This window comes from Physella acuta, unplaced genomic scaffold, assembly GCF_028476545.2.
Source record: "Physella acuta isolate Inbredline_101_S28 unplaced genomic scaffold, ASM2847654v3 ptg000441l, whole genome shotgun sequence".
In the NCBI taxonomy this organism is placed as follows: Eukaryota; Metazoa; Mollusca; class Gastropoda; family Physidae; genus Physella; species Physella acuta.
In genome coordinates this window covers 167127-182867 of record NW_026731960.1, presented here as the reverse complement: position 1 = coordinate 182867, position 15741 = coordinate 167127, and positions in this window count along the sequence as shown.

The window sequence follows — 15741 nt, the reverse complement described above, 5'->3', positions numbered from 1 at the left end:
TTTAGGCAATCACTTTTATTTTATTTTTACTTTCTCGTATATACGAAGTATAGAGAAAGTCTTGTAATCGTGAAAAAAAAGGATGTGTACAAATCTCGACGTTTTACACCTCACTGATACGGAAAAACATAATTTTGCAATCTTGTCCGTATGTCTGTGTGTCTTATTTTATCAACATCGTAGATCCCTATCAACTTTTGAGCGATTTCCGATAACCGGAAGTGGTACTTTTTCTACTTTTCATTTTTCAAAAGCCTATAACTTGAGTACTATTTCAGATAGATAAATGAAATTTCACATGTAAGTAAAAGATCTAATTCTCTACCTTCTGTTAAATTTTGAGTAATTTCCGTTGACGGGAAGTACTAATTTACGCTATTTCCGATTTCTCAAAAACGCATCTAAATTTATAAAGTACTAATAATATTGCACACCATTATGAACATCTTTATTCGGCGTTCGCTTGGTGTGCATTTCTTTTTTCTACGAGATTATGTTCTATCTTAAAAAATTTGAGTATTTAAAATTTATTAAAAATCATGTCTAGAAGTCTATATCCCGAGTTGCCATCCCCCGTAGTGTTATATTAGAATATTCGAGAAAGTTTAGGGGAGATCACTCCCGGTTTATTCTACGAGATGTTATTCTATTTTAAAAACTTTAAGTATTTAAAATGGAGTTCCCATCCCCTGTTGTTTTATATAAGAATATTCGAGAAAGTTTAGCGGAGATCACTCCCGGTTTATTTTAATTTGTTTCCATAGCCTTTGCCCAACCAAGAACAAACTACAGCAGATGTTTGATTTTGGAGTTGTCTCTCCTAGAAGAATGGCTATCCCCAGCTAACGAGCCTCATCTGCCTGAGGATTTGAACTCGAGACATTTCGGTTAAGCATCCACGAGCTTTACCGACTCGACCACGCCGATCCCCTAACATCTAACCAATATGTACTCATTTTTAGCATGATTATATGTTGTCCCCACCCTCTACCACGACACACACACTAACAAAACACAGACGAGATCTATCCGCTACGTCAGTAGCACTAAATACATGACTGTTAAGTTTAGGCCTGTAGAAGTTTCCGACCTCTGCCCCGCGATCTAGCCGGGTACCAGACGGTAAGACGATGTCCTGCGTCTGGTGGTGGGGGAAGTAAAGCCTGGATAGAGCCTACGGATGGATAAGCGACCATCATGTAGTGTTTCAAACCAACATCTCAGTGAGACTGATTCAGTCCACAATTGGCCATTTAGTTGAAGTTCACTACGTCGAGACCTCCCTTGCTAATGGGAGTCAAACTCCTGAGCCTGTAGGCCTATATCCGTGTCATAATAGTTATTGAACTGTAATTCAAGTATTTATATTGGGCATGAAAAAGCTGGAAATGCAGACTAACATTGAACAAATAAAAATATCCATGAGAATATTATAATGTCGTTACAGAGCAGACGATAAAGACTGTTGGCACTTGTTTGATTACAGACGCAAAAAGAAAACAAAGAATATCAAACCACATTATGTAGGAAATTATCAATAACATACAGGGGTTAAACTAAAACAGTAAGCACGGTATTAGCGTAAAAAAACAACCACACCTCCATCCTCTTAGGTGTCATCCATTTATGAGGCCCACAAAAAGTTGGATTTCCACTGGCGTCCATTTAAAGAACGTCATCCCTGGCCTGTAAACCCGATATTAACTTTCACTAAAAGTAAAGGCCTATACATGTTTTTAAAAGTTTAAATCATACAATATTCACACCAGATGCATGTCATTTATGTGTCAGAATTCGACCGCTGTTTTTGTTTTTAATTCTAAAATCAACCCAATTTATTGTGATAAGCAAACGCTGTCCGGGCGGGTATTTATACTAAAGTGTGTGCTCGAGTTTGATATTTTGATAAAAAATTGAAATAAACTTGTCATTCAAATATTAAAACATTGGGTTTTATAGTAAAAAAAAAACAAAAAACAAGAACCCAAAGATTTCACTTTAAAGGGAAATTTACTATGATTGAAAAAGGAAATTTGGGGGCCCCTAAAAATCGGGGGCCCCTGGCTGCAGCCCCCTCAGCACCCCCCTTAATCCGCCCATGCATAGGCCTACTACAGTTGCACTTTTAAAGTAATTACAGGTTATATCAAATTGCTCTCTGTTTCCTTTCTTATCTCTCCCCTACCCACATGCTGAAAACAGTTTCTTCCAGGCATCTCTGCCCCCCCCCCCCGAAGAAAGTCTACCGCCCCCTCCCCCCCCCCGAACGAGATGGATTTTATATAGTGAACATACACTTTTACTAGTGTCCGCCCCCCCCCCCCCCCGAAAAACGTTGACCCCCCACCCCCCGAAAATTTCAAAAGCCTCCCCCCCCCCCCCGAGAAAAAAGTCTGGAAGAAACACTGCAAGCAACTACTAAATTTCTAAATTTCACCAAAAAAAAAAAAACAACGAAAAAGAAAAAACATCTGGGATATCTTGATTTTGCAGATTGCATTTCATAAACAACAACATGTTCCAACTAAACCGAATCGACTATCTGAAGAAGCCTCTAGAGTAGGAGGGGTGGGCAGTTTACATGAAGCAACATAATTATTATTGGCCACTTTATAAAAATAAAAAAATAAGATGCACATATTTTAGCATTGCATTCTATTATTGTGTTATTGCATTTTAGTTACGTTTTTATTTTATTTTTAAAGAGAGGGCGAGTAAAACAACATAGGGAGGGGGGCGGGGTGTGAGGTGTGATGATAAGGTTTGTGGTGATGGCGGTAAACATCACTTGAAATAGCGTGACTTTATTTATAGACCAGCTTTAGGGCAGACTTCACGGCGAGCTGACTACAGTAATGTCCCATTCATAGTTCCAAGCAGGCAATGCGTGACGAATCGATTTTGAGCGGTTTGTTTCAAAATAAAGAATGGTCTGTGATACTGCATTTTAAAACTGGATCGGTCTTCCTCCTTTAAACTTAAAACTTATAACATTATCAAGTTTAAGCATCAACGTCAGTTTGTTGCCTCGAAATAGGTTATGTTTCTAGTCTCACCCCCTCGGAAGTTACAAGTGCCCCTTCCCTCGGAAAAAAACGTCTGAAAGAAACCCTAGTAGACGGTATAGTGTCCCCCCCCCCTTCCAAAATTTCAAGTTTCCCCCACCCCGGAGAAAGAAATCCTGGTAGGAGGTGCCGTTTATTTTTGTTTAAAACAAACTACGAACTAATTTAACTATATCGATTATGGTGAATAAAATTCAATGAAAATGTTAATTTAAATTTCTCAGCGCAACGATTTTCTAGAGATTCAACATATCACTCACATATCACTAAATCTTCCAGTTCCCAATTACTTGTATATATTGAAACATGATACCAGCATACCTTATTAGGGCACGTTGACATCTAAATAAGCTTTGCGTTTTTACTTTAGCCCCCATCGATCTTGTATATGGGAGTCTATTTTGATGTACATTGAAACGCCCCAAGCGCCCAGGTAAATAAAACTAGGCAGTGACCAAAAAAATAATAATAACATAGCCAGCCTATCTAGGTTGAACTTATGAAGGTGGTGACTAGATCTCACACAGAATAACTACTATCCACATTTTTACAACACAGTGGAGTCAGAGCATTCGTCAGGAGTTCAGATAAAACTTTAATTTTCAAATTTATAGTATTCAATGTCATATCGTTACAGCAATAAATCCAGCTTGGTTTGTTTTCTGGAAGTGATAAAATCATCTGACGTGATGGTTCGTGTAACAAGGATGAGTACACAACAAGCGTGGGTTAACGTGTTGAGCTGACGTAACTAAGAGATTGATTGATTATCTGATTGACTGCCGATACCAGAACATGCAGGTTGCCTTAGAACATGTTCGATTCTTATGTGGTACAACAATCAGAGTTAGCGAACATAAGGTAATTTTTCTTCAACATGAATGGATAAGTTGAGAAAAAAAGTCTCAGTCTATTACACCTACACACGTACCCGCAACCGCCCACACAGGCACAGCCACAACAACACGTACACCCACACACAGACCCACATCAACACTCCAACCGGAACATGTACCTTTACCTGTACCTGTACCCGTACCTGTACCTGTACCTGTACCTGTACCTGTACCTGTACCTGTACCTGTACCTGTACCTGTACCTGTACCTGTACCTGTACCTGTACCTGTACCTGTACCTGTACCTGTACCTGTACCTGTACCTGTACCTGTACCTGTACCTGTACCTGTACCTGTACCTGCACCTACACATAGACTACACCTATATGTATACACAATACAAAGGCATACATCGATTCGACGAAACAAAACAAACAGTGGATATACAGGTTTCCACTTTCAAAGCATTATTTGTGTAAATGGGCTTAAGTAAAAAAAAAAATTCTTTCAGGAACAATGTTTTGGATTTGGATTTTCAACCTTCCATTAATGGAGCTTTACTGTACAATTGTTTATACTGTTTGGCTATATCATGTTGATAATGTAGCAACTTTAAATACAAATATTTTTATTACACTTAATATTAATGTGTTCGTGTGCTTCAGTTTGTTAAAGTTCTTTCTGTGTATACTGTTAATGAAGTTTTGCTGTACCTAATGACATTAAATATGCCACGCGACGCAGTGTTGATTACGTTATTACTGCAGTATATGGTGTTAACGTACAGACTTGACACATGTTAAAATGTAAAGAAAATTGTTTGACAACTTTGGATGCAAAGTCATTTAGATTCCGGCATGAGATGTGTGAATAGCGTGGGGTGGGGGGGGGGGGGGGGGGGAGGAGAAAAGGTGGGGATAAGGGGAAACATGAAAGAATACTAAAAGACACTCATATCCAAGCCGTAGCCAAATGTTTTGGGCTAATTTACCAACTGTAAACTTTAACAATATGGGGGTGGCGTGGTCGAATGGTAGAGCTTATGACTGCTAACCCAAAAGTCTCGAGTACGGATCCCAGGCTGGAGTCTGCAGGAAGTCCCTGGATCCATCCAGCCCTGATAGGTACTTGACTTACAATGGGTACCCGACTTTATAGGAACAAAGGCGGCTGGGCATAATGCTGACCACACTTTGCTGTGGTCATTGAAACAGAACAACTCTACTTCATCTGCTATGTGTGCAGTGTTTCTTCCAAACTTTTTTTTTCTCCGGGAGTGCACTTGAAATTTCCGGGGGGGGGGGGGGGGGGGAAGGATTAAAATTTCCGAGGGGCGGACACGATTTCATACTTTGATTAAAATGAACCCAGCACTTTAAGTTAGAACTGCTAGATTCCATACTTTGAACCCAGTAGACCCTAGGGTAGAACTCACCTATCGCTAATGCAGGTAGGTCAGCGAAAGATTAACGCTAATGGAAGGTGATCTTCAGTAAACGACACGTTACTAAAGGGAAAGCACTCACTCTGATAAAAAAAAAGTCCGGATGTTTCCAATTTTTAACAACAGCCTCCCCTGGCGGACGATCGCAAACACAGGGCACCGTTTAACGCCTCGGACAATTTAAACGCCGCAGATGTGACGACGCGCCGTTGTAAAAGATCTCGCGCGGCTCGAAAGCGGATGGTCGCCATGACGACCGGTGACAACAAAACGTAAAAATAAAACAAATACCCAAAAAAAAAAAAAAAACCCACACACACATAAAAAACTATAGTTTGAAATAGTTGGATGTTCTCGATACAAAGATTTGCCAGTGTTAATGGTGTCGTTCGTTCATTTTAAAATCTCGTCGGTTCTGTTATCGATACCTCTGATTTGTAGCAGACAGCGTTTAGGGCAATTATTCCACAACACAAGTTTAATTTCATAAAAACTGCTTTGGATTATTGATATTTTTTACATTACCAAAAACAAAGTATTTTTAATGGATATAGATCTAGTGGCTGTAGGATATAATTGAAAAATGTGTATGGATTTAAAAAAAAATAGTCACAAGTACATTTTAGTGGTTTAGTTTCAGGATTTCGAGCTCGTAAATTGCAGGAAATAGGCAAAGATTTAGCTATTCGTTACTCCCTAAATTTATGGTTTTACAAGTCCACCGATGAAAACCTCAAACCTTCATCCATCAAAATATCGACCAATAACGAAACAAAATTGTATAAAGGGAATACATGTAGTTTTAACTAAAGTAGCTGTTGTGACTTGTATGTTGATAGACTTTGCCGCGACCCAAAACTGGACGGTACCAGTGGTCAATATAGTCGCCTTGCAGACTTCTTCTGCTCCGGAAAACGTGTCCGCGTTCTATGTTCGTCACGTTAAGACCGTCTTCGAGATGGCGGTGGAGGAATCTCGGCAGAAGTTTGGGGACTATATTCACATCAATTTTAGTCATATCGAGACTTGTGCTGAACAGACGATCGGGGCGCTGGCAGCAGAAGTCTACTACAAACAGGCCATCAATGTCTTCTTTGGTCCAGGTACTACAACGTACATCCTTTTTATTTCTTCTTACATCTTACTGTATTTCAGGCTACATTCTTTTGTATAACAGCTAACACCCTGTTTTACTTCAGATTACATTCGCTTGTATTTCAGCTATTGTATATTCATGTATCAAAGCGTACACCCCAATATTATATCAGCTTACCTGCCCTTATATTTCAGGTTATATAATCTTGTCTCACAGCTTACACCCCCTCTTATACCCTACACCTTATACACCCCTGCTTATATCCTACATCCCCTATAATTTCATGTACATCATCTTTTACTGTATGTGTCCAAGACACATGGGGCAGATGAAGTAGAGTTAATCTGTTTCAATGACCTCGGCATACAAGGGGATAATATGGTCAGAACTATGCCCAGCCGCCTTGATTGCCCTATCTTGAGTTAGGTGCTCATCTGTGCTGGGTGGACTCAGGGATGTTCAACTGGTTTGAACCCGGATTCGAATTCGAGACTTTCGGGTTATATTTCAGCATTCACCATCTCTTCCCTTTCATCCTCCCGTATTTCAACTCTCGCTCACTTGCATCTAGTCTTTCCTTGTCCAGTATCTGCTATTTCAGCCTGCAACAGTGGGGTTGAGACCCTGGGGTACATGGCGCTACAGTGGGGGTTGCCCATCATCACCCCCCGGGGAAACACCGAGATCATCCGCAACTCCACCATCTTCCCCAACATCATCTCCCTCCACCCGTTCGACAAGTTTGGACTGGTCAAGATCACGGTGGAGCTCTTCAACAGATACGGCTGGAAACACGTGTCTTTCATCATCGACAAGGAACGGGAGATCATGATGACAACGGGCGACAGTTACCGATTGTAAGTCAAACACCATAAGTCGAGCAGGGAGATAACCTGTGTAAGGTCTCTATCAAACTTCACAATCTTATCAGATATCGTGGTTTGCAAAAAATAAGTAAACTTCGCACACCTATACAACCATCATATGTGAAAGGGTACATTGCTTGTTTAAGATTAGTCGAAATAAGTTGGCTCCAGTGCTAAAAATACATTTTTAAATAAACAAACTATTTTAGATTTTTAGAAGGTTTACTGTATCTTTGCCGTAGAATAGATATTACCTTTGTAAATATAAGTGTAATGAATCTAATGTTATTTGAAAAAAAAATTAAATAGTATAATGTGTAAGCCAGTTGTGAAAAAATATTGACTAAACGATTCATTTGAATTAACAGAATATTTCCAACAATAAGAATTTTTAAAAAAAATCAATGGCTGTATTATGTAACACTCTCTAGCCCCATACGCAATATAACCTCCTTCATGTTATAACATCACCTCACAGCATAACACATCAGCGCACATCACCGCACATCATAACACATCATTACACATTCAGCCCCTCTCTCCCCTGTGTAAATCTCAAATCAACCTAGTCCATTCTTCCTGCCCCTGCACACTAGTCCATTCTCCCCCCCCCCCTGCACACACACTATTCACTTTCCCTCTGACATGACCGGTACAAACAATGCTAACAAGTAAAGCAGAATGCTAAATGCTGTAGAAAACGAGCATTTATCACACCCATATTACCAGCCGCTAATGAGCCGTTAAGGTTTCCACATCAATTTTCCACCAGTCGAACGAGCGACGACCGCGCTTCATTATACAGTGCTAACATTTGGCCCTGGTGCGCCCTTTTGTAAAGCCACGGGGCAAAATGTTTTAGCCCAATAGAGTTCATGTCTGAACTGTTGGGTAACTGGTTCATGGCGAATAATTTTTTGTAAATTACTACACGCACTTTTATTCAAGCGATATATAGACTACATATTGTAGGTATATATAATAATGGTATGGCGATATTCTTTTCTACATTATTACACGCACTTTAATTCAAGCGAAATATAGACTACATATTTTAGGTATCTATAATAACGGTATGGCGATATTCTTTTCTACATTATTACACGCACTTTTATTCAGGCTACATGTAGGCTACATATTTTAGGCATATATAATAATAAGGCATATATAATAACGGCTTTTACGTCTAATAAACCATTGGGTGACCACGCAATCAAGTACGTAGCCTAGGCAGCAGTGTTTCTTCCAGAATTTTTTCTCCGGGGGGGCACTTGAAATCTTCGGGGGGGGGGGGGGGGGCGGTAAACTTTCTTCGCGGGGGGGGGGGGGGGGGCGGACACTGTTAAAAGTATATATTTTCTATATAAATTATATAAATTTCATTTCGTTCGGGGGGGGGGGGGGCGGTAAAAAAAAAAAGCCCCCCCGAAGAGATGCCTTGAAGAAACTCTGCTAGGCAGTAAGATGAGAAGGATCAGATGTGGCCAATGTATCAGAAATCTCTCCCCACAGAGATGATGGACCCAAAGGACATGAAGTTACACGTACAGCTCATATACATAGGCATAAATACATACATACAAATACACACACATATAAACACACAAGAAAGGAACACACACATAACCTAATCAGTGCCCCCTCCATAACCCAGCACGCTAATACATCAAGACGATAATACACACTTTTTGCAAAACGTGACTACAATTAGACCGCAGGCTAGTGGGAGCTAGGGATTGAGAGTAGGACGAATAGCGTTTACTGGCTAGCCAGAGGTCATACACCGTGAAGGAAGTTCATAAACAAACGTTTCGAGTTTTTAGAACAGCCCAGACTGTTCGGTAAATAAGGCTCAAGTGTGAGTCATATCCTAATCTGCCCCCCCCCCCAGTAAATTTTTAACAGTCGTGTTGTAAATATTGCAACTTCCTACATGATGAATAGGGTTGTGTTGACCCAACAACGTATGGCAACCATTTATTCGAATATATCGCAAGGAGATATATATTTTTCAGATTTCGTAATTAGTTGATGGAAATTGATTGACACACATATACGCACGGACGCACGAACGAAGAGACAGATGGACAGACAACGGAGAGACGGACATGCAGGCGGACTGACAGACGGGCAGACGGACAAACACATAGACACATAATTCAGAGACTTCACACAAAAGCACAGACACACAGACATGCAAACACAGAGACACAGACACGCAAACACACAGACACAGACTTCAGAGATAGACAAACACACAGATTTAAGAGACTTAACAGACACACACACACACACACAGATTTCACAGAAACACCAACATACATACACACACAGACACACTAGCACACAGACTTTAGAGACCTAACAGAAACACCATCACACAAACACACAGACTTTTCACAGATATTTCACAGACACAAATGAACTTCAAAGAGTTCACATACAAAAATGAACTTCAGACAGTTCACAGACACACAGAGACACAGACAGAGACACACATATACGTATGTAGCATCACCTCCACTCTTTCCCCCGTAGCACTGTATAAAACCTTACCATGGGAGCAACGTTTACTTAAACAACTACACTGGGCTATAATTTCTAAGATAGTCCATCACACATTTAGATGTCTACACAGCTATGTATTGTAATCACACACCTAAGTTTTAAAACAATATACAACAACTGTAATTTGAACACTATCACATCACATTCAGTGTTTCTTCCAGACTTTTTTCTCCGGGGGTGGGGGGTGGGGGTGGGTGGGGGGAGCACTTGAATTTTATAGGGGGGGGGCGGACAAAAATTTACAAGGGGGGGGGGCGGACACTGTTAAAAGTAAATAAATATTTTCTATATAAATTCCATTTCGTTCGGGGGGGGGGGGGGCGGTAGACTTCCTTGGGGGGGGGGGCTCCCATAGAAGAGATGCCTGGAAGAAACTCTGATCACATTTTTATTCTAATTCCACGCATAACCTGTTGATTATTTTAATAACATCTTTGTATTTTCTTTAGTTGAATAATTTATTTTATGATGAATTACATTAAGTTTACCTATTAGTTATAAAGAAATCCCACAATCCCCCCTCAGATATTTTGACACGAAGCAATTAGTCTGGAGCCCTCTGTACATCTACGCTGCTGATTATGCCAGCCGCAGCTTCGAAGACGTCTTGCTGCAAATACAGAGCAGGTCCAGAGGTTGGTTTCAACAGTTTCTCTTGGTGTTTCAGGATCTGATAAATTATCTTCGTTTTTTTGTGTGTGTCTTCGTGTTGTAGGCATTTCTAGATACCAAACGTAGGTGTGTGTGTGTGTGTGTATGGCGAGTGTGTGTGTGGCGAGTGTGTGTGTGGTAGGGGTTCTAGATGCTGTACGTCTGTGTTTCAGTGTGATGCTGCTCAATCATCTCACGTAATGCTGTCATTAATGTCTACTTCCAATCATGTTGCTGTCAATAATTTCATACAATGCTGTTATTAAAGTCTAAATCAGTCACGGTGCTGTTAATTATCTCACACAATACTGTCATTAATGTTTACCTCCTGTCACGGTGCTGTCAATTATCTCCCATAATGCTGTCATTAATGTCTAAATCAGTCACGGTGCTGTCAATTATCTCCCATAATGCTGTCATTAATGTCTACCAGTCACGGTGCTGTCAATTATCTCCCATAATACTGTCATTAATGTCTACCAGTCACGGTGCTGTCAATTATCTCCCATAATACTGTCATTAATGTCTACCAGTCACGGTGCTGTCAATTATCTCCCATAATACTGTCATTAATGTCTAAATCAGTCACGGTGCTGTCAATTATCTCCCATAATGCTGTCATTAATGTCTACCAGTCACGGTGCTGTCAATTATCTCCCATAATGCTGTCATTAATGTCTACCAGTCACGGTGCTGTCAATTATCTCCCATAATACTGTCATTAATGTCTACCAGTCACGGTGCTGTTAATTATCTCACACAATACTGTCATTAATGTTTACCTCCTGTCACGGTGCTGTCAATTATCTCCCATAATGCTGTCATTAATGTCTAAATCAGTCACGGTGCTGTCAATTATCTCCCATAATGCTGTCATTAATGTCTACCAGTCACGGTGCTGTCAATTATCTCCCATAATACTGTCATTAATGTCTACCAGTCACGGTGCTGTCAATTATCTCCCATAATACTGTCATTAATGTCTACCAGTCACGGTGCTGTCAATTATCTCCCATAATACTGTCATTAATGTCTAAATCAGTCACGGTGCTGTCAATTATCTCCCATAATGCTGTCATTAATGTCTACCAGTCACGGTGCTGTCAATTATCTCCTATAATGCTGTCATTAATGTCTACCAGTCACGGTGCTTCTCGTGGACCTGGTGCTAGTCAGGGACATCATGCTGGATGCCTACTGGCTGGGCATGACAAGCAGCGAGTACCTGTACATAGTTCCAGAAATGCAGAGCGGAGATAGGATCAGTATTGACGTCTGGCGCAGAAACAACGATCTGGATGAGGTCAGATATTTCTCCAGGGATCCTTGGAAATAATTTATTCAAACGGTCACTGGCATTCCCCCCGCCCCGCCGCTACTTAACATGGCACTAGACCTCAAAATCTCTGTAAATAATTCATTCCAGCGGTAAAGTGATTATTGGTAATTTTTTTCCCCGCTAAGTTAACGTCAAATTTCAAAATAAATGTAAATAATTCATTACAGCTGTAAAGTGAGACTTTGCATTTTCCCCCCGGAGACTTAACATGGCGTCAGATTTCAAAATCTCTGTAAATAATTAATTCAAGCGGTAAACGGGTCATCCATAAATGACGTCACGCTTTTTTGGGACGATTTTTACCTACCCCATCCATTGCGTCACACCTCAGCCTACACCCCCCCCCCTCCAAACGGCAGTTGAATTTTTCTTAAAGCATCTACATTTTTCCAAAATCTTGTCTGAACTCTGTTCTAAAACACAAAATAACTGCTAAAATTCGTTTTCTAACATTGCTTTTGTATAATGCAAGAGTGACGTCTCACCATCTGAGCTCCCCCCAACCCCCTCCCCCTCATCATATACGGTCACACAATTACGGACCCTCCCTCCTCCCTACGAGGGTAACGTCATTTATGGACGACCCCAAAGTGATTCTTGGTATTTTTTCCCCGGCGACTTAACGGCAAATTCTAATACACTGTCTATAATCTGTGACAACTCTAATACAATGTCTATAATATGTGACAACTCTAATACACTGTCTATAATCTGTGACAACTCTAATACACCATCTATAATCTGTGACAACTCTAATACACCATCTATAATCTGTGACAACTCTAATACACTGTCTATAATCTGTGACAACACGCTGTCTATAATCTGTGACAACTCTAATACAATATATATAATCTGTGACAACTCTAATACACTGTCTGTAATCTGTGACAACTATAATACTCTGTCAATAATCTGTGACAACTATAATACTCTGTCAATAATCTGTGACAACTCTAATACACTGTCTGTAATATGTGACAACTCTAATACACTGTCTATAATCTGTGACAACACACTGTCTATAATCTGTGACAACTCTAATACACTGTCTATAATCTGTGACAACTCTAATACACTGTCTGTAATCTGTGACAACTATAATACTCTGTCAATAATCTGTGACAACTCTAATACACTGTCTGTAATATGTGACAACTCTAATACACTGTCTGTAATCTGTGACAACTCTAATACACTGTCTGTAATCTGTGACAACTATAATACACTGTCAATAATCTGTAACAGCTCAATACACTGTCTATAATCTGTGACAACACACTGTCTATAATCTGTGACAACTCTAATACACTGTCTATAATCTGTGACAACTCTAATACACTGTCTATAATCTGTGACAACTCTAATACACTGTCTATAATCTGTGACAACTCTAATACACTGTCTGTAATCTGTGACAACTATAATACTCTGTTAATAATCTGTGACAACTCTAATACACTGTCTGTAATCTGTGACAACTCTAATACACTGTCTATAATCTGTGACAACTCTAATACACTGTCTATAATCTGTGACAACTCTAATACACTGTCTGTAATCTGTGACAACTCTAATACAATATCTATAATCTGTGACAACTCTAATACACTGTCTATAATCTGTGACAACACTAATACACTGTCTATAATTTGTGACAACACACTGTCTATAATCTGTGACAACTCTAATACACCGTCTGTAATCTGTGACAACTATAATACACTGTCAATAATCTGTGACAACTCTAATACACTGTCTGTAATATGTGACAACACACTGTCTATAATCTGTGACAACTCTAATACACTGTCTGTAATCTGTGACAACTATAATACACTGTCAATAATCTGTAACAGCTCTAATACACTGTCTGTAATCTGTGACAACTCTAATACACTGTCTATAATCTGTGACAACTCTAATACACTGTCTATAATCTGTAACAACTCTAATACACCATCTATAATCTGTGACAACTCTAATACACTGTCTATAATCTGTGACAACTCTAATACACTGTCTGTAATCTGTGACAACTCTAATACAATATCTATAATCTGTGACAACTCTAATACACTGTCTATAATCTGTGACAACTCTAATACACTGTCTGTAATCTGTGACAACTCTAATACACTGTCTATAATCTGTGACAACTCTAATACACTGTAATCTGTGACAACACACTGTCTATAATCTGTGACAACTCTAATACACTGTCTATAATCTGTGACAACTCTAATACAATATCTATAATCTGTGACAACTCTAATACACTGTCTATAATCTGTGACAACACTAATACACGGTCTATAATCTGTGACAACACACTGTCTATAATCTGTGACAACTCTAATACACTGTCTATAATCTGTGACAACTCCAATACACTGTCTATAATCTGTAACAACACAGTGTCTAAAATCTGTGACAACTCTAATACACTGTCTATAATCTGTTACAACTCTAATACACTGTCTATAAACTGTGACAACTTCAATACACTGTCTATAATCTGTAACAACACACTGTCTATAATCTGTGACAACTCTAACACACTGTCTATAATCTGTGACAACTCTAATACACTGTCTATAATCTGTGACAACTCTAATACACTGTCTATAATCGGTGACAACTCCAATACACTGTCTATAATCTGTAACAACACACTGTCTATAATCTGTGACAACTCCAATACACTGTCTATAATCTGTAACAACACACTGTCTATAATCTGTGACAACTCTAACACACTGTCTATAATCTGTGACAACTCTAATACACTGTAATCTGTGACAACACACTGTCTATAATCTGTGACAACTCTAATACACTGTCTATAATCTGTGACAACTCTAATACAATATCTATAATCTGTGACAACTCTAATACACTGTCTATAATCTGTGACAACACTAATACACTGTCTATAATCTGTGACAACACACTGTCTATAATCTGTGACAACTCTAATACACTGTCTATAATCTGTGACAACTCCAATACACTGTCTATAATCTGTAACAACACAGTGTCTAAAATCTGTGACAACTCTAATACACTGTCTATAATCTGTGACAACTCTAATACACTGTCTATAAACTGTGACAACTCCAATACACTGTCTATAATCTGTAACAACACACTGTCTATAATCTGTGACAACTCTAACACACTGTCTATAATCTTTGACAACTCTAATACACTGTCTATAATCTGTGACAACTCTAATACACTGTCTATAATCTGTGACAACTCCAATACACTGTCTATAATCTGTAACAACACACTGTCTATAATCTGTGACAACTCTAATACACTGTCTATAATCTGTGACAACTCTAATACACTGTATATAATCTGTGACAACTCCAATACACTGTCTATAATCTGTAACAACACACTGTCTATAATCTGTGACAACTCTAACACACTGTCTATAATCTGTGACAACTCCAATACACTGTCTATAATCTGTAACAACACACTGTCTATAATCTGTGACAACTCTAACACACTGTCTATAATCTGTGACAACTCTAATGCACTGTCTATAATCTGTGACAACACTAATACACTGTCTATAATCTGTGACAACTCTAACATACTGTCTATAATCTGTGACAACACACTGTCTATAATCTGTGACAACTCTAACACAATGTCTATAATCTGCCCCTCCCTCTGGTGTATGACCTCAGATAGCTAAAAAGGCGTTTCGTGCCGTGATGTTCCTAAACATCCTGTCTCCCCCAAACTCCGCCTTCAATGGCTTCCTGCACCGAATCAACACTCGCCTGTTTGGTACCAACACATCCCTGTACATCAATGCTTCAAACGAGGACGAGGTAGGTCACGTTTCAGTTGTAC